Source organism: Ceratotherium simum, chromosome 7, assembly GCF_057802395.1.
Source record: "Ceratotherium simum simum isolate JZ-2026a chromosome 7, ASM5780239v1, whole genome shotgun sequence".
In the NCBI taxonomy this organism is placed as follows: Eukaryota; Metazoa; Chordata; class Mammalia; order Perissodactyla; family Rhinocerotidae; genus Ceratotherium; species Ceratotherium simum.
The window spans coordinates 35,999,333-36,020,746 of NC_141906.1; the positions used below are offsets into that span (position 1 = coordinate 35,999,333).

The 21,414-nt window shown below is 40.3% G+C and overlaps 1 long non-coding RNA gene across 4 annotated transcripts in view; it reads right to left on the reverse strand.

The window, feature by feature from the left end:
- Positions 1 to 14,574: 14,574 nt before the first annotated feature.
- The window catches only part of LOC147916645 (uncharacterized), a 1,218,588-nt gene continuing 1,211,748 nt past the window's right edge, over positions 14,575 to 21,414 (reverse strand). For all 4 annotated transcript variants that reach the window (XR_015552701.1, XR_015552703.1, XR_015552704.1 and 1 more), the window contains one exon: positions 14,575 to 14,645. This is a non-coding gene — a long non-coding RNA (uncharacterized LOC147916645). The remainder of the gene's footprint in view (positions 14,646 to 21,414) is intronic.

Sequence of the window (21,414 nt, forward strand, 5' to 3'; positions counted from 1 at the left end):
AACATGCTCTAAGTGCATTTGATGAAATTTAATAACATTTTCATTTTTCAAGTTGGAATAAAATAATTCTTCCTTAATATGATAAATATTCCTATTTTAGACTCTCAACCAAATGATTCTTTATTAGGGCCACCAGGCACAGATCTCTAAATTAGAAATAAAATAAGTTTGTCCACTCTGCCCACTACGGTTTAACATTATTTAAATAGGTCTAGTTAGTGCAATAAAGCAAATAAAGAAATAAAATTAATACACATTAAAAAGAAAGAAAAAAGTATCATAGATCCATCAGCCTTGTTTGCAATTCTGAAATCCAAGGTTTTCTGAAAACTAAACATTTTGCATCACTCATTTGATGCAAAAACTGATTTGAGCTGCTGTAAAGCCACTTAGTATGAATATATATACCGCTGCAGAAATATTAATAGGTTTGATTATGAGCTTCTTCTCCAGACCCTGCTGAGGGTATTATGTAATATACAGAATATGCATCATATTACCATTCAAAATTCTGAATTATAAGATATATCTGGCCCCAAGGATTTTAGATAAAATGATGTGAATCTCTATTATGTGCAGATGGAATGATTATATACCAAGGGCATTTTATAAATCAGATAACATTTGTTAGAATTAATAAAAAGCATTTACTATAAGTGGCTGTAGTCAAAAAAATTAATGTTAAGATTGTTTATTTATGCATCTGTCTACCCCCTACATGGGTAAAGTGCTTGAGGGCATGGATTGCATTTTGTTCATTTTTCTATGACTTGTAGCCAGAATATTTCTTGGCATAGAAAAAGTAAACAGAAGTTTTATTTTAAAGAACAAGAGATGAATGTATAAATAGGAAAATCATTACTATTAAGTTTTCCAATTTTTTATTTTAGTGTATAGATTTTATACAATTCCAATCAATATTCCAACAGGAATATAAATTTTATTTTGCTTTGTTTTAATTTCAAACCCCAAGAAGAGGTTGATAAAAAATTTATTTAGAAAAACAAAATAGAAATAACAAAGAACATTCTTTAAAAGACAAGCAACTAAAAGAGAAACCAGGTTCATGCTGGGATCTTCCACTTATCCTTCCAGTGATTTTGAATAAATTACTTACCTCTTCTAAATACCAATGCCCTCATGTGTAAAATAATAATAGTAATAATAATAATAGTAAGTGAGGCTGCAAAGCTTTTGACATACTTATTGGCCAATTTTTGTTTTCCTGAGAATTGCTTATTTAATACTCTCTTTGGCCATTTTCTCCATCAAGGTATTGATCTCTCTTTTGTAAATTGATTGGTTTGTTACAAATGTTATGCATGTCCTATGTGTTGAGTAACTGGTCTTTATATCCTGTTATAGATTTTGGGTCTATTTTGAGGTGCTTTCTTCTATTGCATTGATATTTACAATTTTTTATTCCCCAATACCATAGCATTTTTATACAGTAACTTTATATTTCAGCATTTGGTTAAGAGAGCCAGGAATAGAACTAAGTGAGAAACTAAGGAAGCAAGTGGCATTTTAATACTGTTTAAGGTAATATTATTGGCATGGGTATCATTAAAAAAAAAACAGCAGAGGAAAATATAGGTAGTACACTACTTGCCGTCAGCCATAAAGGGATCTTTTTGAATTCCATGTCTACTCAGACAAGGGAAACAAAAGAAAAAATCAACAAGTGGGACTTCATCAGATTAAAGAGCTTCTACAAGGCAAATGAAACCAGGATCAAAATGAATAGGGAACCCACCAGCTGAGAAAAAATATTTGCACACCATATATCTGACAAGGGATTAATCTCCATAATATATAAAAAACTCACACAACTGAATAACAAAAAAACAAACAATCCAATCAAAAAATGGGCAGAGGAAATGAGCAGACACTTCTCCAAAGATATACAGATGGCCAATAGGCACATGAAAAGATGCACAACATCACTAATCATCAGGGAAACGCAAATCAAAACCACAGTAAGATATCACCTTGCACCCATTAGAATGGCTATAATCACCATGACAAAAAGCAACGAATGCTGGAGAGGCTGTGGAGAAATGGGAACCCTAATCCACTGCTGGTGGGAATGCAAACTGGTGCAGCCTCAATGGAAAACAGTATGGAGATTCCTCAAAAAATTAAAAATAGAAATACCTTATGATCCAGCTATCCCACTACTGGGTATCTATCCAATGAACCTGAAATCAACAATCCAAAGAGGCTTATGCATCCCTATGTTCACTGCAGCATTATTCACTATAGCCAAGACATGGAAGCAACCCAAGTGTCCCTCGACTGATGAATAGATAAAGAAGATGTGGTATATATATACTATGGAATACTACTCAGCCATAAAAAAAGACAAAATTGTCCCATTTGTAACATAGATGGACCTGGAGGGTATTATGTTAAGTGAAATAAGCCAGAAAGAGAAAGACAAACACCGCATGATTTCACTCATATGTGGAAGATCAACCAACACACGGACAGATAGAACTGTTTGGTGGTTACCAGGGGCTAGGGGGATGGGGGGTGGGCACAGGGGGTGGAGGGATGCATTTATATGGTGACTGACAAACAATCATGTACAATAAAAATTTCACAATAAAAAAAGGAAAAAGAAACAGATAAAATTAATTTTAATAATATATTTCAACTCAATATATCCGAAGTATTATCATTTTAACATGTAATCAATGTAAAAATCATTCATGAGATCGTTTACATTCTGTTCTTCATACTAAGCCTTTGAAATCCAGTGTGTGCTTTACACTTATGGCACGTCTCAATCCAGAGCAGACTTGTTTCAAGAGCTCAAGAGCCACACAGCTACCCTTATAGGACAGCGCAGATCTGGAGTATGATTCTATTTTTACGCAGTTCTCTGCTTAGTGATCTCTTCTTCCATCTATAAGCATATATAGACAGATCAGTCATGCTGTTCACCTAATATCAACAATGGTAACTTTTGGATGATAGGATTTGAAGGGATTTTTTTTTACCCTTTTTACAAATACTTTTCTGCGTTGCTTGAATTCCTTTTAATGTGTGAATCACTTTTATCTAGTCAGTCAAGTTGTTATGTAAAATATAAATAAAAATTTTGAAGGGAAAAAAATAATAGCAGCAACAGAATAAAATAGTGTTTTGTTTAATCTTTACAGCAATCCTCTGAGGTAGGCATTGTTATTTACATTTTATGCATAAGAAATCTGGGGTACAGAGAGTCTAAGTACCCTGATTCTCATGGTTTGTAGCCAGAATTCATGTCGAGTCATTTCCTTACCTGGTCTGTTTTCCATCAATTGTTAACACGAATTGCTTAGGCAAAATAAAGCTAGCAAAACACCATATATGAAGCCGTACCTAGAGAAGCTGTTGATACTTTTTCAACTATGAACTCAGGAACAAAGAGAGTGAGGTTGCACATTTGGAAAACCAGCAATGGACAAAGACCCCAAAGGAATCAGTGATCGAGGAAGCCAGCTTGGGATCAGAGGGTAGCGTTCATATAGATAAGGCAGCTCCTCTCCTCCTCTCCCTTTTTAACACAAGTTCTCCATAACTGAACCAAATGCAATTTAATTCTTCCTGACCCAAATGCTAAGCAGAATCTCAGCAATTCAATATTGGCTTTAACTACTTACTGTTTTCCCTAAATGGGGGTGGGGCCTGGGGGAAGAAAGGAGGTTCTAAATCTGCAAAGAACCTGAACGGTTAGAGAAGGTTCAGCAGTGGCATTTAGGACAAGCACTTCAGAAATCACAGAGAGTCATTCCCTTCTCTACCCAGTGATAGGTTAATCCACACACTTGGATCCCTCCTCATCTGGGATGCCCCTGCAACACACATTGCACAATCTGCATGCAAATTGACTCTGCTTAGCGCACAGCCTTTCTTTTCAGATGAAGGTCCTCCCTGGTCTATTCCCAGGACTTCTTGGTTAAAGTCCCTCATGTTCACAGATCCTTTCCCAGAACAGCTATAATCATCATATCCTGTTTCTCTGACCACTCTTCAGTTCCATTTAAGTAGAATTTACTGAGTAACTGTCATGGCCCAGCACTGTGCTAGGTCCCAGGAAGACAAAGACAATTAAAAAACAAAGATGCAGCTCTCAAGGGCCTCTCAGGTTACAGAGAGAAAGACATGCAGCACTGGATCGATCGTGTCAATCCTCAGAAATATGGCTAGTGATTTAAACACATACAAGCTAGGAATGTTTAGGTTTCACAGAAAAGCTGATTTTACAAAGGAATTTGAAAGGTGAATAGGAGTTTTTCAGGCAGTCAAGGAAGTAGAGAGCAAAAAGCATTCCAGGCAGAAGCATAAGCATGTGCAAAGGCGTAACAAATGCAGAAAAATAAGAGAAATGCTCCGGAAGGAGTGTGATGATAAGCTGGGGGCAGTCTCCTGAAGACTGTGGTGTGTGCTGAGTAACTTGGACTTTATTGCAAGGGCAATCAGGAGCAAGTGAGGTATTACCCACAGGGATGATTACACACATCCTCCTGCTTCAAGACCATCTCAAGACCGGTATCCCCCATAATCATGTCCCACAAATAGGATGGAATTTCCTTGGCTATAGGAATTTATCCACTCCACACTTGGCTTAGCTGGATATAGCCTTTGGACACCGTCCCTTTAACTTCTCAGCTTCCCTTGCAAGGCCAGACTCTGCAACAGAAATCTTTTCTCCATTTCCTCCTGCCTGCCTCATAATATTACCCAGTTCTGGTAGGTTCTAACTACTAAAGTATAGTCCATGGGCCACCAACATCTGTATCCCCTGGGAGCTAGTTAAAAATGCAGAATCTCAGGCCCTACTTAAGACCTGCTAAATAAGAATCTGAATTTTCACAAGATCCTCAGGGAGTCATGTGCACTTTAAGGTAGACTTGAATGCACTAAGCAAGTTTCACTATGCAGCCTGTTTGCATGTGACAGAACTGTCATTTCTCACGCACCAGGCATTATCAGAGAGAAGGGCAGAGAAGTGGAAGAAAACTGATGTCCTTGAGGACCACACTCTAGGTTAGTTAATGCCTGAAGCTGGTGGGCTAGAAATGTCCCTTGTTATTTTATCTTACAGCAGTCTTCCTAGGTGAGTAGTAGTGTTCTCATCTCACGGATAAAGTGAAGCTCAGAGGGTCTAGAGCCACACAGGCAGGATCATTTAATCTCATGGTATGTCCTCTTCTCCAGAGCTCTTCATGAACCCCAAGAAGAATGAATCCACCATCTCTACCAATCCAAAAATCAAGGCTCTAACCCAGAAGGAAAACATGCTTGCCAATCATTCAATAAGCAACTCTCCATTCCTGCCAGCCTTGAATGGCCACCTCTCCATCCCAGCCAGGCTGTGTTCAGCTCAAATGCAAACACTGTCTTAGAGGGTTAGAATTCCCTCAGAGTTTCCCTTCACCTCCCATCTTGCCTTTTCCTCTTACATAAATACTGCAGGTAGATTTAACATTCCACATCTCATACTCGAGTTTCAGATTCTCAACCAGCACAGTCGTATCTCAGAGAGAGAAATCAAACAGCTGAAAAGCACCTTGCCCTTAGAGAGGGAGGGAAAAGCAGATGGATTCGACATAACTACCTAACAAAGTGTATTTATGAACATCATTGGAACAAATGTCTTCCCATAACTGCAGCCATCACCTCCTAACGTCACATCATGGAGGCACTGGAAAACAAATAGGACTTATAACCTGATTTTTTATCAGCTGGTAATGGCATCACCCACATCCAGCCTCCCTAGCTAGGCAGCATATGACTCAGCTTCCTTCTAGCTTCTAAAGATCTTTGAGACTAAAAAGAAAAGAAAAGAAATGAAACAATATTTAAAAATACATACATTTCATCAGTAGCTTGTTTCTTAATGCATCAGGCAACTGATCAACACAGATGCCTTAAAAGGTGCTGAAATGAATTACCAGGGACTCAGATTCCCTGGAAATTGATCTGACAGTGGGGAAAATGGAACCATTTTGATTTTAAAATTCAAAACTACTCTTTTCTTCAAGCCTTGATTTTCTGAGTATCTGAGCTATCCTCTTCTTTACACTTCCCCTGAGCTCCCAGCTCAGATATTTCCTCCCTGTCCCCTTCTCTCCATTTCTGCTATCACCGCCCTTGTCCAGCACCCTCGTTCCTCCTTCTCTCATTTTGGATGTTGCACAAGCTTTCTGCTGGTCTCTCTGACTCCAAGCCCTTTCTCTCCAATCTGCCCTCTGCTCTGTATTATTATTGTTTGCGTATGTGTCCTTTTTTTTTCATTTAGACTGTGAACTCCTTGGAATTAGGGACCAGACATGTCTCTTTTACTTTTCTGCCTCCAGAACTTCGTATAGAACATAGCACAAGGCTATGGAATGGAATTAAAACTACTATTCAAAGAATGATTTAAAGAGCATACTGCAATGGCTGTGCCTTTAGGACTAAAAGTGTCCTAAGAAACCTAAGAAGTACAGTATCAGCCTCTTTTATTGATGCAGACAGATTTTACAGACCCTGATGGGAGATATCCTCCCCATTGTCCTAGGTGCCCCTTCTTCTCTGGTGGTCAAGGCCCGTCCAGGACATATAAACACGAGGGGAAATCACATAGTTCTTTGCAGGTGAAATTCAATTAAAATGAACATCAGCCTTAAATACGTAACGAGGGGTCACACAAGCTCTACTGGAGGGTGTGGGAAGCCCAGAGAGGTGCCCATCCTGTCAGTGTGGTGAAGCAAAAAATCAGTGGGCTCATTGATCACATGTATTTAATTCAAATCTGCTTCATGAACTGCAGACATATTTATTTATTTTAGGTGGTAAATTTCATGAATTCTAATGCTATAGAATTGCAGTAACCTCTTCTCAACTTGGAGTTCTTACTAAATGCAGTTCCGGTTTATGTCAGTTTACTTCTTTATCCTTTCCTGGAAACCTCAAGGACTGTTGTTTCAACTTATGTATTGTATCCTTATCCAACAATAACATGTCTTATTATTTAATAAGAATGTGCCAGGAACTGTGTGAAGTACGTATTAGGGTCTGAAAGTTCATGTCCCTCAAAATTCACATGCTGAAATCCTAACCCCCAAAGGTGATGGTATTAGTAGGTGGGCCCTTTGGGAGGTATATAAGTCATGAAAGTGGAGCCTCCATGAAAGGTATTGATGCCTTATAAGAGAGGCTCCAGAGAGCTCCCTAGCCCGCTTCCACCATGGGAGGACACCGTGGAAAGGTGCTGGCTATGAACCAGGAAATGGCCCTCACCCGAGCATGCTGGCACCCTGATCTTGGACTTTCCGGCCTCCTGAACCGGAAGAAATAAATTTCTATCGTTTATAAGCTACCCAGTCTGTGGTATTTTGTTATAGTAGCCTGAATGGACTGAGACAGACATTAAAGTGTGTTTAATGTGTAATCTCATTTAACTTCACACAAATTTAAAGATAGAATAAAACTTCAAAATACTCCATGGTAATTTCATATATATATATTGACCAATTACAATTATACCAATCAGGATTTATTGTATCTATTGTGATTGGTAATTAGCTCTCATCCTCTGCCCAACCCCTATTTTCAGACAGACATGGAGACTGAATAAACTTCTTATTTTCTGAATGTGGAGGTGAGGCTGGGCAGTGGAACGTCAGTCAAAGTCTGTCTGGGGATCAGGGAGGCTGAGGATGGGTCCCTGAGTCTCCGATATGCTCCCAGCCCAACAGGATGAGACAAGACAGCCACATCTAACTACGGGAAAATCCAGTGAGCCACATGACGCAGAATAGCCCCCATTAATACTTAAGCTGCAGTGGACTACAGAGGACGCCAAATCACAGGAAGGAGCTGGATGGATTTAGATCACCCAGATAGACTCTTCAATCTAATGGCTAGCAGACTCTAAAGGCTCCTCAGTTATTTTATTAATGCAACTCCTTGTTTTCTATGATTGGACTTTTATGGCCCACTTATCCTGTTACGGCAGGGCTCGCTGTACTATTATCCCCCTATTACAGATGAGAAAAGTGAGGTTCAGAGAAGTAAGCCTGCTCAAAGTCTTAGTGGTAGTAAGTGGTGCATCTGGAAAACGAACATGGATGTGTCCCATGTCAAAGCCCACGCTAGACATGACAACCATGACTCTTAATAGTGAGTAGCTCGGAGCATGTCCTGTGGGTCCGGCATTGTGCTATGCACTTTGTATGCATTATGTCACTTTATCCTTACAGCCACCCAATGGGATTGAAGTAGTATTTCCCCATTTTACAGATGATGAAACTGAGGCCACTGTGGTTAAGTAACTTGTCCAAGAATTCACAGCTAGTAAATGTCACAGACAGGACTCAAAGTTAGATCTTTATGACTCCAGAGCTGTTGGGAAATAATTGGGGGTTGGGCTAGATTAAAGAGTGAAAGAATTAATTTGGAGCAGAACTAGAATGATGGCTGTTGTAAATAAGTGTTGAGAGGAAGAAAGGGAACTGAATGTAAACAGCCCCTCTTGCACCTTCAAGAGGAAGGAGGAGGGCACTGGGAGCATAAAGGAGCTGACAGCACATGCGTTGGGCCTGCATCTTGGGCACATGGTTGGGACCCAGGAGGTGACATAATCAACTCTGGGTCATAAAATCAGAAAGGCCCTGAATATCTAGATTGGGGACCACACACAGAAAGATTTAATTTCTCTTAGCATGCACTTTTCTACAACAAAGTAAAACAAATATACAAGCTGAAAGTTTCTCCTGGGGAAGAGATGGTACACAGAACTGAATTTTTCAGTCCTCTTATTTTAAACAGGAGATATGTAAAATGTCATTGACATTTTATTCTCGTATTGAGTGTGCCATTTTTATGATTTATTGATTTTATTGAATATTAAAAGGCATTTAAAGTGCTTTCTGAGGATCACCACAACCTCAGGCTCCTAAACACTATTTTTTCTTATACTGACTTAAGATCATGAACCTTCTTCAAACAAGAAGAATAGCCACAGGTATTTCTCAGGACCTAACCCTGCAGCCAGGGACAGGCTGCTGCCTTTGCACCTATTTTGACCAAGAAATATGCCCTGAAATGCTTTGAATGCTGCGCGGGTCTCCAGCAGCTTGTAGGGAGGCAGGGTCTTAAACACAGCTCCGGGAAGCTGGACCAGCATCCCTGCTATGTCCTGTCAAGCTGCATCCATCAGATTAGGTTAGAAGTTAAGATGTTACACGATGTGACCAACTGGATCAGAAGCAATAACACAACCTGTCAGCCAGCGCTTTCCTGACAATTCTGGGGTAAAGAGAGTGCCTGCTAGAATGCCGAGGAGGGAAGGGGTGACTGGCGTTGGGGGTTGGGGGCAAAGGCTATTTGGTTTCTTATTTATGAAAGTAGTGCTTGGTGGGGAGGGAGTGGTAAATGAGTCTAATTTCCCTAGTCTTCTAGGGTTTTGCTTGCAGGCTATAGCACCATAAGCCTTTTCTTACAGGACAAGAGCTGCAAAAACTTGCATGCAGCATTTCAGGAGCTGGATGGTCTCCAGGAGCAAGGCCAGAGAGGAAGATTTGTAAGGCCTTCTGTTTCACAAGGGTGAGGAAGGGTCACCTCAGCCAACCCTGTGCTCAGACAAGGCCAGGAAATGCAATTGAAGGTGGAGGACACCTGGCGCCAGTTGGGAGGTGATTGAACGGTGGCTTCTGTTTGTGGGCGTTGGGGCCAAGGGGGGGGCCTCAGCTTGGCGCAGATGAATACCCTGATGTTGGCAGACAGGAAACACATGCAGTTCAGCTCCTGTCTGAACCATGTAGGTGCTGCTCTTGAATGTGTCTGCTAGGACTGACTCACAGACACACCACCTTACAGAGATTCCACTGGCAGAAAACGCAAACGAGGAAGGGATCTTCAGAGAGAGCACCTCACACTAAACATACACTCAGAACTGTGATAAGCTCCAAATTTGCAGCAAGTCATTGCTGGAGAATTCCTAACCACTGGATGCTTCCCCCAGAATTCTCTGACCCTTTGCTCTAACTTGAAGCCTGCCTCACACACTGACCACACACACAGGGCCATAGAAGCAAACTAAAGACTTGATTTTGTTTGAGTGAATCCTCCTGGATTCTCTTCACTTGTTCCAGGTCAGATCCAAAAGAGTTTCTTTGATGCAGAGGCAATGTAGTGCGGCCATTGGGAAAATGCGTTCTGGAGCCATATTACCTGAGTTCAAATCCCAGCTCCATAGCTTCCTAGTTGTGTGACCTTGGGAAAGTTATTTGAACTCTCTGTGCTCAGTTTTCTCATCTACAAGATAGGGATGATATTAGTACCATTCTCATTTAAATGAGTTTATATGCATAAATAATGCACAGTGCCTGGTAGTTAAATGATAAATGCTCCATAAATGTTAGACATTTCATTTCTGACCCTTGGCTCTGTCTCCTCTTTCTGCCTTCTTAAGGGAAGTTTTGCCCTCCAGACTTAGAGTTTATATTTGGTTTATGTTCTTAGCACCTCGCCATCTCTCAAGGACTTTGGTTTAGAGCTCCATGGTTTGGCTACCCAGATAAAATTTCTCTCTCTCTCGCCAGACTTTGGAAACCTGGTTTCGGGCATTAGCCATCTAGGCAAGCTGGTCCCCTGAGTTCAGACACGGATTTCACTTCCAAGATCTCTGTGGTAAAGAACTCTTACTCAAGTCCATTAATCTGGAGTCTTCTTGACATGACTCACATCTTGGCTCCTTCCTCCCAAAAACTGGCTCATCTGATTCAAAAGATCAGCCTGGAGACTGTTCTCCTTGGCTGACCTTATTCCTAAAGAACATGGCAAGTGCTTAACAAGTAATTTTGATCAACTCTCCAGTCCCTTTTCTAGGCCTAGTCAACTGGTCATGAAGGTTTTTAGCCTTGGTTTTGTAAGAGCGTCATCAGATCATTCATTTGTCCTCTGGCTAGGGATAGTTTACCCAGAAGGAAGAGTCACCTGCTGAACTTTCTGGGCAAGTCATTGAGTTGGCATTTTGTTGAGTTTACCATGTGTCTCTGTGGGCTTGGGTGAACTCTAGGCTATCACGTTGTAAGCCTCAACTCTTTGTCTGGTAAACCTGGGCAAATATACCTTCTTGCATGTGAGAACTCTTAATGAAGTGCTGTAGAAAGAGGTTCTTGGAAACACAATCAACAATAACAAACATTATATCCACATATGGGAGTCACATATGGAAACTATGACCCTGAACAGTGGTTCTGTACATTGTCCAGGTGACAGAACACCTGGAAGTCACAGAACACTGTGATGGTTGCACAGCCCCAGTACCAAAGACAGTTAATCCCAGTATCTTTACTAAGTATGACTTTTATGAGCAGAAAATGTGACTAGATTACTGTATATAAATGCAACAGAAAACCAGAGTGAGGTGATTCAAATTTATAAAAAAATACATCACAACCTAAGTATGATCGTGTATTTCTGAGTCTTTCCATTAAGATCATTTGCAACTTTCTCATTAATTTGGTCATTGCAAGATGCACACGGAAGGCCTAATAAGAGCAGTTCCCAAAGTTTCAAGAGAAAACTGAGGGAAGAAAGTTTTAAAATGAGAACATTTTATCCATTAGCTTATTTTTTCTATGAAAGAAAAAATTTGATGTTATTTGATTTTGACAGAGAAATAATTTGGAACAAGTGGAGAAACAGCAGTATTTGCTGCCTTAGATTACTCCAAGTCATTAGAAGGTTAAGTAGAGGGAAAAAGAGGGAGATTGTGACACCTTTCCTTCTACGACTCATTAATTCCCTGAGTCATTTCTGGTTCTTGTGTTTCCCTGTCAGATCCCTCCTATGTTGGACCACTCTCTGATCCTTTGTGGTGGATGAATCAAGGGTCTTATTGAAGTTGCCTTTCCTTGGCTTCTCTCAGACTCTGGACCTCTGAGTCTTGGAATAGGACATTCCATTGTTCCTTCCATGATCCCCCAAAGAATCCCAGAGTCTCTTCTTGAAGCTAGTTTTACAGAAAAGCCTGGAGTGATCTACATCTCACTCCCTGGACCTTTCTCCTCTCAAGCATTTCCTTTTGGTTCCTTCACAGGTGCCCCTCCCTTTCCTTAGGTCACCCTTTGTGTTGCCCCTTATAGCACAGAGACATAGCTTGTCTTTTATTCTTTATGTTCCAAGTTTGCATTTTCCTATTCAATGGCAGACTTTCTGTTGGACTGGTCCAAACGTGTTTCAGTCATGTACTCACATATGAACCAAGGAAATTCTGCTATTCTGGTGTTCCTAACGGACACTGCAATGCATGAGGAATCAGTAATCAATTGTCTGATTGACCAAAAGCCCAGCATCCCAAAGAATGGGAGCTCTTCTACAAGTGCCTAACATTCCCATAGCCCCTTCCTGGGAAAGAGGTCAAAGACTATTTCTTTTATCTTGTCGCATTTAAGCCATGTAGATTTGTTACCCTGGCCGCAACTCAGTAGACCATATATTTGCACAACAGCTATTGACAAACAGCTGTGTTCTAGACTAGATATAAGGAAGTCCAGGGACCTAGAGAATGTTTCACAGAGAGACTCTTCCCACTAGGATGTCCTATAACGAATAGTGACAAACCAACTCAATCTAATCCTTCTACATTGGGTATATGGATGTGTGGTGCACTGCAGCATGGCATAGAAGCTGCAAGACAGACAGAAGCAGAGACAGCTGCAGTAGTGGGAGTGAAGGGCAAAGCTCCCTTGTAACTCCTGAGTTTCCAGTACGGAGGATGCTACAACCAGAGGTAGTTCTCAGCAGTTACAAAGGTATGGCAAGATAAAGTGGTCTGGGCTATATCTCTGGGTCACTATTATATGCTGAATGTCATCCCACTTCTTCATAAAGCCTGACTATGTTATTGTTCAGATAGTTTCCTCTCTTTCCTTACTTTTCCAGGTGCTTTTAAAATAATATCCCATTAGCTGACATAACTTGACTAGCTATCTCTTCTTTGCAACCTGAAAGAATGTCACCATCATGGGGACACGCCACACAGTCTCTTTTGGAAGTCTCTCTCTTAGACATAGGTGTGGTTGAAATCAAAGATTAAACTACGAAAATGCAGGGGCTGGCCTGGTGGTGCAGGGGGCAAGTGTGCGTGCTGTGCTTCGGCGGCCCAGGGTTCACAGGTTCAGATCCCCGGGCGCGCACTGATGCACCGGTTGCCAGGCCATGCTGTGGCGGCATCCCATATAAAGTAGAGGAAGATAGGCACGGATGTTAGCCCAGGGTCGATCTTCCTCAGCAAAAAAGAGGAGGATTGGCATTGAATGTTAGCTCCGGGCTAGTCTTCCTCACAAAACAATAAATAAATATGAAAAAGCATAGAATAGCCAATAATCCTCATGAGTTCCTGTTAAAATATGATATTGTATTTTTACCCATACCCTGCTAAATACTGATCATGCTAAGCTAAAAAGATAACGGACTGTAAAACATTAACACAAAAAAGACAAATGAATATCTTCTGATAACCAATGTGGGGACCACTCAGAACCCCAGAGTTGGTATAAAGATTATGTTAAACTAAAGACACTTGAGAATCAACAGATGCAGATAGAAGCTGCCTTCTTGGAACTTCTCTTATCTGACTAAAAGCAGAAACTTCTGAGAAACGAAGACTGCTGTAAATTCCCTCTTTGGGGTAGATCTCCTCCCAGAAGAGAGACTAAGAGTAAACCTACTATTAAATCCCCTCCTCTGGGGAATTTTGTCGCCCTGAAAAAGATGGAAAGACCACTCATACCAATATAAACAAACATTTATCACAAAATTTCTGATCTCCCATTTGTTCTCCTAAAAAACCCATTTGTCTTTCCTAAAGAAACCTACTGTTCTTCCCATAGGAGCTTTTTCTCCCCCCTCACTTCCCCATACTAAATTAGGTATAGAACTCTCGATGTAAAACCACTTCTTTGAATTACTCAACACTGAGCACTCCCATGTGTATGCTTATGGCACATGTAAATAATATTTGTCTCCTGTTAATCAGATTTTTGTCAATTTAATTCACAAGCCCTATGTACTAAACTTAAGAGGGTAGAGGAAAATACACCAAACAATTTACTTAAGTTTACTTAAGCGTAGCCCTTTCCATGTTCGATTAGAATCTATTTCAGTCAACTTAAACAGAGGAAATCTTATCTGTATGAATTTTCCAAATGCTAGATCTTTCCTTGCATTGTAAACAAAAGTTTAGTCCTCTCCTTTGGACTTCTCCAAAAATTAAAAAAAAAAAAATGCTTCACAAGGAAGAAAACCAATCCATTCAAGCCAAAGAGATCTGCACAGTTAATGCCAGCCACCTCTACCAGCTGTGTTGGACTCTACTGACAGAAGTCTGTTGAGAGTACCACTTTTTAATCCGCAGGATTTTACTCAAGACTGAAGAGAAAAAGAAAATAAGACCACAGTTATTACTCTTCCCCTCCCCTTTGCCCACCAACATGCTTCTGGAAACCACAAAACACTTGAGTATAGAATAAGTATAAGAAATTTAATCATATATAAAATTTAATTAATATGTATATTTTTACCTTAATTAGACATTTCCTTCAATGTCCAAGAAGAACATTGTGACTCAAGCTTTCTTGGGAGCAGCAATACTGTTTATCCTAGGAAGGAGAAAACACAGAAAGACATAGAAATTCAGAGACTGCCTACTTTTAAGTCTGGTGATTCATACTTTATAGAACAGAATAAGGGGATGGAAAAATGAACAAGAGATCTTCATGGAAGTGGTATAAGACAGCTAACAGTGATAGTTTGCCTAAAAACCAAAAAACCAGTATTAGGCGGTTTTCTTTGATGTTTCTTCTAAAGATTTCTGGAAATGTAGGCTAGTTCTTTAGAAAAAAGACTTCTATCCAATGCCTTCCTGGTAGAGAGGGACCGTATCTTGGAAGAGAGAGGAGAGAGGTTTTTGTGACAGAAATGTCTTGACCAAATGGTTTGATTGCTCAGTTTCATTTTTCTCATCTGTAAACTGAGGGTGATAATACCTTCCCCACAGGCCTGTGATAAGGGTTAAGCAGGAGAAGATGCGCAACGCTCCCCCACAGCGCCTTACACCCAGTTGGCCCTGCATACGTGTCCGTGCTTCTTTCAGCCACAGTCTCCTCCCCTGGCCCTTTGCTTCTCTTCTAATTACTTCCAATACCTTATCACAGTGCTAGCTCCATGGCATTTAATTGAAAAAACATAAAATATCTCAATGACTTCAAAATAGCTACTTTAAAAGTAGAAAAGAAAGAGATGACAGTCAGTCTCACATTCAATGATAAGAAAAGCTAACTATATTGAATGTTTCCTATGTGCCAGGACCTGTACTGATAATTTTAAAACCATTATCTCTTTAGCCCTCACAACAACCTTATAGAGAGGATGATAGTAGAAAACCGAGACATGGAGAAGTTAAGTCCCTTTTTCCAGCTCTAACCTGTCACCACCCTGTTACTCTGACTTCACCATACTCTGCACCATGGGACTGTCATGTGCTCCAAGTGATGTCATGTGCTTTATTTAATTTTTCTCTTCCCCTCCCCTCCCTTCTTGCCTTCTTTTCTTCTCTTCCTTCGTTAAACTTTTATTTTTAATCTGAATTCACTGTTTTGTTTATTTTGTTCTTCTGCTTTGCTTTGACAGATGTGACGGAATATTGATCCCTGTAGGATGATTGGGTTCTCCTCTTGGGCTCAGCCTTTTACCAGCTGTGTCATCTCAGATGAGTCATTTAACTTCTTGGAACTTTGGGTTTTTTTCCCTGTAAAATGAATGCATTAGACAGAATGATACCAGAAGCCCTTTCCAGTCTACTGGTCCTATGACTGGCTACTTTGGAAGCAGTTTTAGGTCATGCTATGTCAAGATCTTCATGGATGCATAACAGTTGTGGACTCTAACATACTCATGAATTTGCTTGCTTTAGCTTAAGCTAAAATTCCAAATTTCTGGGAGCAGACTTTATATTTACATACACTCTTTAAAGAGCTTACACATGAGGATACTGAAGTTCAAAGAGGTTAGGTAACTTACTCAAGATCACACAGCAGTGGTAGAGCCAAAATTTGAATCCAAGCTTATCTGTCTCTAAAGCTCACTTTTTTCACAATACCCAAGCCTACCAGAAAGTACTGTATAGAAAAGTTAATTGACCCAAATTAGTTTCATTCCTGACATTTAACTCAAAATTCAGGGTGGTAATAATAACAATAGCTAGTATGCATTGTGAACTTATTAGGCACAGCCAGTGGTGTCAGAACTTTATATATATTATCTCACTTAGTGTTCCCATCAAATCAAGGTACCATAATCATCCCCTTTTGCTAAATGAGGAAATTGAGGCACTAGGACTAATATTACTTGCCCAAGACATAAAGCTGATAAGTAAGGGATCTAGGATTTGAACTGAGAGCAACTGAAAAATTGGTTCAGGTTACAATTTATTATTGTCACTGGCATGTGGCAGTTCTGATGCATTTTCAAGTTAATAAACGGCAGTTGTGAATCCCAGAAGAGAAAGTTGGAGAAGGTTACGGTGAGGGTGACCATAAAGACAGCCTTGTCATTTAGTAATTCACAGACTCCAACAAAGGAGAAGAGAAGGATTTTTTTTAGAAAGATTTGCCGGAGACTGCTGAGAACATGCTTCCTGAACTGTTTTCCCCATTAAAATCACAAGCTATTGTCATTCTGTCTGACAACGAGAAAAGAAATGACAAAGTGAATTTAGGGGATGATGTTTGTCAGTGAGGTGTGCAGCGTATCCTTCACACTTAGGGAGTCAGGCCTACGTGCTGACTAACCTCGGGTGGAGGGAAACTGAGCTCCAAGGAGAAAGCAGGTGAAACAAACAGCCCATGAGGGAAAGAGCCCTATTTATTTAGCTGGGTGCAGATTTACGGAGAAAAATGCCTTCCAGATGCATTCCAAACACGGCAACATGATTAGGATGGAGAAAGCAGTCTAGTCTGTTTGGCTTCTGCGGGGGATTTGTTTGTATATTCTAATTGCATCATCGTTTAGTTTTATTTCATCTGGAACCTGGCTGCCAAATGAGCATATTGATTACCTGTCACGGATGCATATTTCTCCATTAAAAGCCATCAAGGCTTGTAAAATCTAAACCACGTCAAGACCTATGAGTGGATTTTAGTACGACTCTGAGTAGTCACGTTAGCCACCTTCTACTGAGCATCAACTACAAGGCTGGGACCTACCAACCACATCTGCTGGCTTGTTTAAATGTCACAATCCCCTTCAAAGTAGGTATCATTGTCTTTCTATCTTTTAAATGAGAAAAAAGAGGACCAGGAAGATTAAGAACCTTGCCCAAGGCTGCATAATTAGTAAGTGATTGAGTAGAGGTTTGCATTCACCCATGTAACATCCAAATCCCACAGCAGTTTCTGCAGCACACAGGCAGTACAGTGCCCTGGTTAAGAGCATGGGCTGAGATGCCATGCTGCTTGGCTTGAAGTCCCAGCTCTGTCACTGGCTAGCTCTGTGATCTTGAGTAAGTTTCTTAACATCTCTGTGTCTCAGTTTCATCATCTGTAGAGGGAAATAATAGCTCATAGAATGGTTAGGATTAAATGAATACTACATATACAGCATTTAGACTAGTGCCTGAGATGAGGATTAACCATTATTTTTACATCCTCTGGATGCTGTGAAAAAGAAACTGTAAATCTTTGACTTTCAAAAACTTGCTGTAGGCACTTTGCACTTCCAAAGACTTTGCAACAATTCAATTTTCCTCACAGCAGCCTAGTGCTTCAGGTCAGACCACATCTCTCTCTCTCAGACTGAGACGTGGGGACACACTGTGCCAAAATATTTCCAGTTCACACACTTCACGATCCTCTTTATTACATTTGAAGACACACCTAATAATGCTATTTATTTTATTGACCACATGCTCTGGATACCTTAGGTCTACTCCTCCCAACAACCTCACAATTAGGTGCTATTATCTCCATTTTACAGATGACGATGATACGGGTCATAAAACCGAGATGATTTACCCCAGTTCATATCACTGGTGTGTAGCAAGGCTGGGATTTGAACCTAAATCTGAAGGTCTCCTAAATTTGTGTGCTTGCTTCCAAATCATAATTCTTAACCACTGATGATTTCTTCTCATCCCTCTGGTGAACTCTTATTTATCTGATGAGATTCACCTCTTCCCTGATTTTTGTCTTTGGGACACATATTTTACAGAGTCCTTTTTGTATTCTACTCTGCTCAGTGTTGTGTGAACAGGGATGAACTCAGGCATGGTGTCTGCATGAAGCTCACAGCCTACGGGGGTGACATACAATTACACACTTGATGTGTTGTAAGAAGGAAATGATGAAGATGCTAGGATGAGGAAAATTGAGGACAACAGGCCAGTGGATGGCACAGGGGCTCTCTGAGGAAATGACATTTCAGCTGAGATGACAATGAGAACGAGGCAACATGTGAAGAGTGCAGGAGGGGTACCTGGCAGAGGAGGAGCCTGTGCACGGATCCTGAGACAAAACAGGAGCATAGGAACCAGAAGAAAGCATGTGTAGTGCGGGAGAATGAGGAAGAGAGTGGAGAGACAGGGGTCGGGATTAGTGGAAGAGGCTGGAGGAATGGGCTGGACCACATCATTCAGGGGTCCAGTGGGCCACTGTGAGGGGTTGGGTTCTGAGTCCTAGAGAGCCTTGTGCAGCACTTATTGGTAGATGGTCATTATCACATCACATTTTCATCATACCCTCATTTGTCTGTTTCCCCTCCAGGCCATGAGCTCCTTAGGAACCTAGGACAGTGTTCAAGATAAAGTGGACATTCAGCAAACCGAACGAATGAATGAATAAATTGCATCCAATAACATTGTGATTCTTCTAAGAGTCTTATTGCAAGATAGACATAATAAGGCTGGAGTGAAAAAAGAAATGAGGATTTCTGTTCCTGGCTAAGAATCAAATCAATCAGATATATTTACATATATATTTACATTTATGTGAAAATAAATAGGCATTATATATTGATGATATATTACCATTAGTAGCTTAGCACTGGGCTCAGTGCTTCATATACAACCTATTTAATTTTCATGATAATAAACATGAAGTACTTACTGTTAACCTCCATTTTAGAAAGAAAATAACAATGACAACAAAACTAGGGCAGAGTTTAAACAAATTATCTAGGGTGAAAAACATTGTACTTGCAGCACCAGAATTTGAACCCAGATATTTCATTCAAAGTCTATGTCTCTAAAAATAGTTATCCTTGGAATTTTTTAAAGTTTAAAAATATAAAACATGATATATAAAAGTAATAGGCATTGAAAGGAAGTGAGTAATAGTAAACGAAATAGAAACAGTGAATTTCTAACAACAGTGAATGGTTAATAAACATAAAATTTGACAGAATCTCATTTATAATGATTAGAAAACAATAAAGAAAAAAACATTCAATGCGTTAGATCAGTGTTTTGCAGACACATGTGTTTTAATTTTCTTTATTTTTCATTATGTTGCTTGTAAATTACACAAGAATTAGCAGGAAAAGGGAAGCAATGGAGGTAGAATTTTCTAGGAATGGCAGACCAACAAGCTGGGTAAACAAGCCAATACTTGTATTCTTCACACGTTTTCTATTCCTATTCCCAGTTGACTATGCCTAGAAGGCCTTCCCTCTATCCTTGCTGTCTGAATAACTCCTATTGATTCTTCAAGACCCGGATCAAAGTCCTCTCAGTCTGGGAACCCCTACCTGGCGTCCTGGGCTCCCACTATACCACATCTCTTTCCTTCTTACAGTTTATAAAATGTTATAGCATAATTTTTTTCTGATTCGTCCAATGTAGACACCAAGCCTTACACTTAGTATGTAGTTTATAAGTTATAAGTAGCTGTTGAGTAAATGAATAAAGTAATTATCCTGCTTAATCATTCTCTTGTTTTTTTAATAATTTTATTTATTTATTTTTTTCCCCCAAAGCCCCAGGGGATAGTTGTATGTCATAGCTGCACATCCTTATAGTTGCTGTATGTGGGACGCGGCCTCAGCATGGCTGGAGAAGCCGTGTGTCGGTGCACGCCCAGGATCCGAACCCGGGCCGCCAGCAGCAGAGCGTGCGCACTTAACCACTAAGCCACGGGGCCAGCCCCAATCATTCTCTTTTAATGTACATGCTGGTAGGCAGTAAGCAAAGGGAACAGAAACACATATTTATTCAGATGTGCCAGACACTGATCGGGACACTTTGAATTACTGCATTTAGTATTCCTAACAGCATTCTCGACTATGTATCTCTATCCCCATTTTATAGATGGAGAAATAGGCTGAAAGAAGACACACTGTTCATGTTAGTGGGGATTACTTTAGCATTTCTGAGGGAGACAGGACATGTTATAGAAAACACAGAGTATTGGGGATTCGAGGAGAGAGAAAAAAGACAAGAGGGAATAATGCTGAGCAGCATTTGGCACCAGTTGGAGATGAAATATCTGCTCCCATGGCCCTGGGTTGCTCTCTGAGGCAGTCAGCATGGAGGTGAAAAGCATGACTGCTGGAACCAGCCTGCCTTGGTTTGAATCCCAGCTCTACTACTCTTTACCTCTGTGACCTTGGACAAATTGCAGAACCTTATTGAGATTCATTTTACCCACCTGTAAAATGGGAATGATCATAACAGCATTTACCCCATAGGGATAATGTGAGGATGGAACAGGTAATACATGTGATGATCTTCAACTCCTTGATGCTTAGAAAGCATAAAAGTGTGAATAATTTTTACTCAGTGCTTTCATCAGTAATAAAGAAAAAGACAAAGTTACGTATTAAATAATCAGTATGGCCTTATGGAACACACACAAATTGGGGCCTGAGCAGAAAAGGGTGAGCAGAAAAGAGGGGGAATTTCCATACATTGAAGGAATCCGTGAATATGTTATCTATTGTGGAAAATAGAATACTCAGGGACAACGACACGGCAGCTAGTGATCAGGCAACACTTACTCTCCACGAGGCACTGTGCTGAGCTCTCATCAGCATCACCTCTTCAATCCTCACAACGCCACCACTGGGAGGTAGGGCCTCTTTTAAACATTTTTAAATTTATATTGTTCATTTTACACTGAGGAAAATAAAGATTAGGGACTTGACCATGGTTACAAAAAACAATTTAAAAAGTAAATACAAGAGCTGGGATTCAACCCAGATTTATCTTTTGCCAAAACTCGTGTCCATAGCCCCACACTGTGCTACCCACAGCTCCATTTCTTCTTCCTTATGAGAGTTTGTCAGCAGCTACATTATCCTGACTATGAATGATGTCCTCCAACAACCAAAGGCAGGGGAAGAGGGAGTTAATTTATTCTCTATCATTCCAGAGGACAG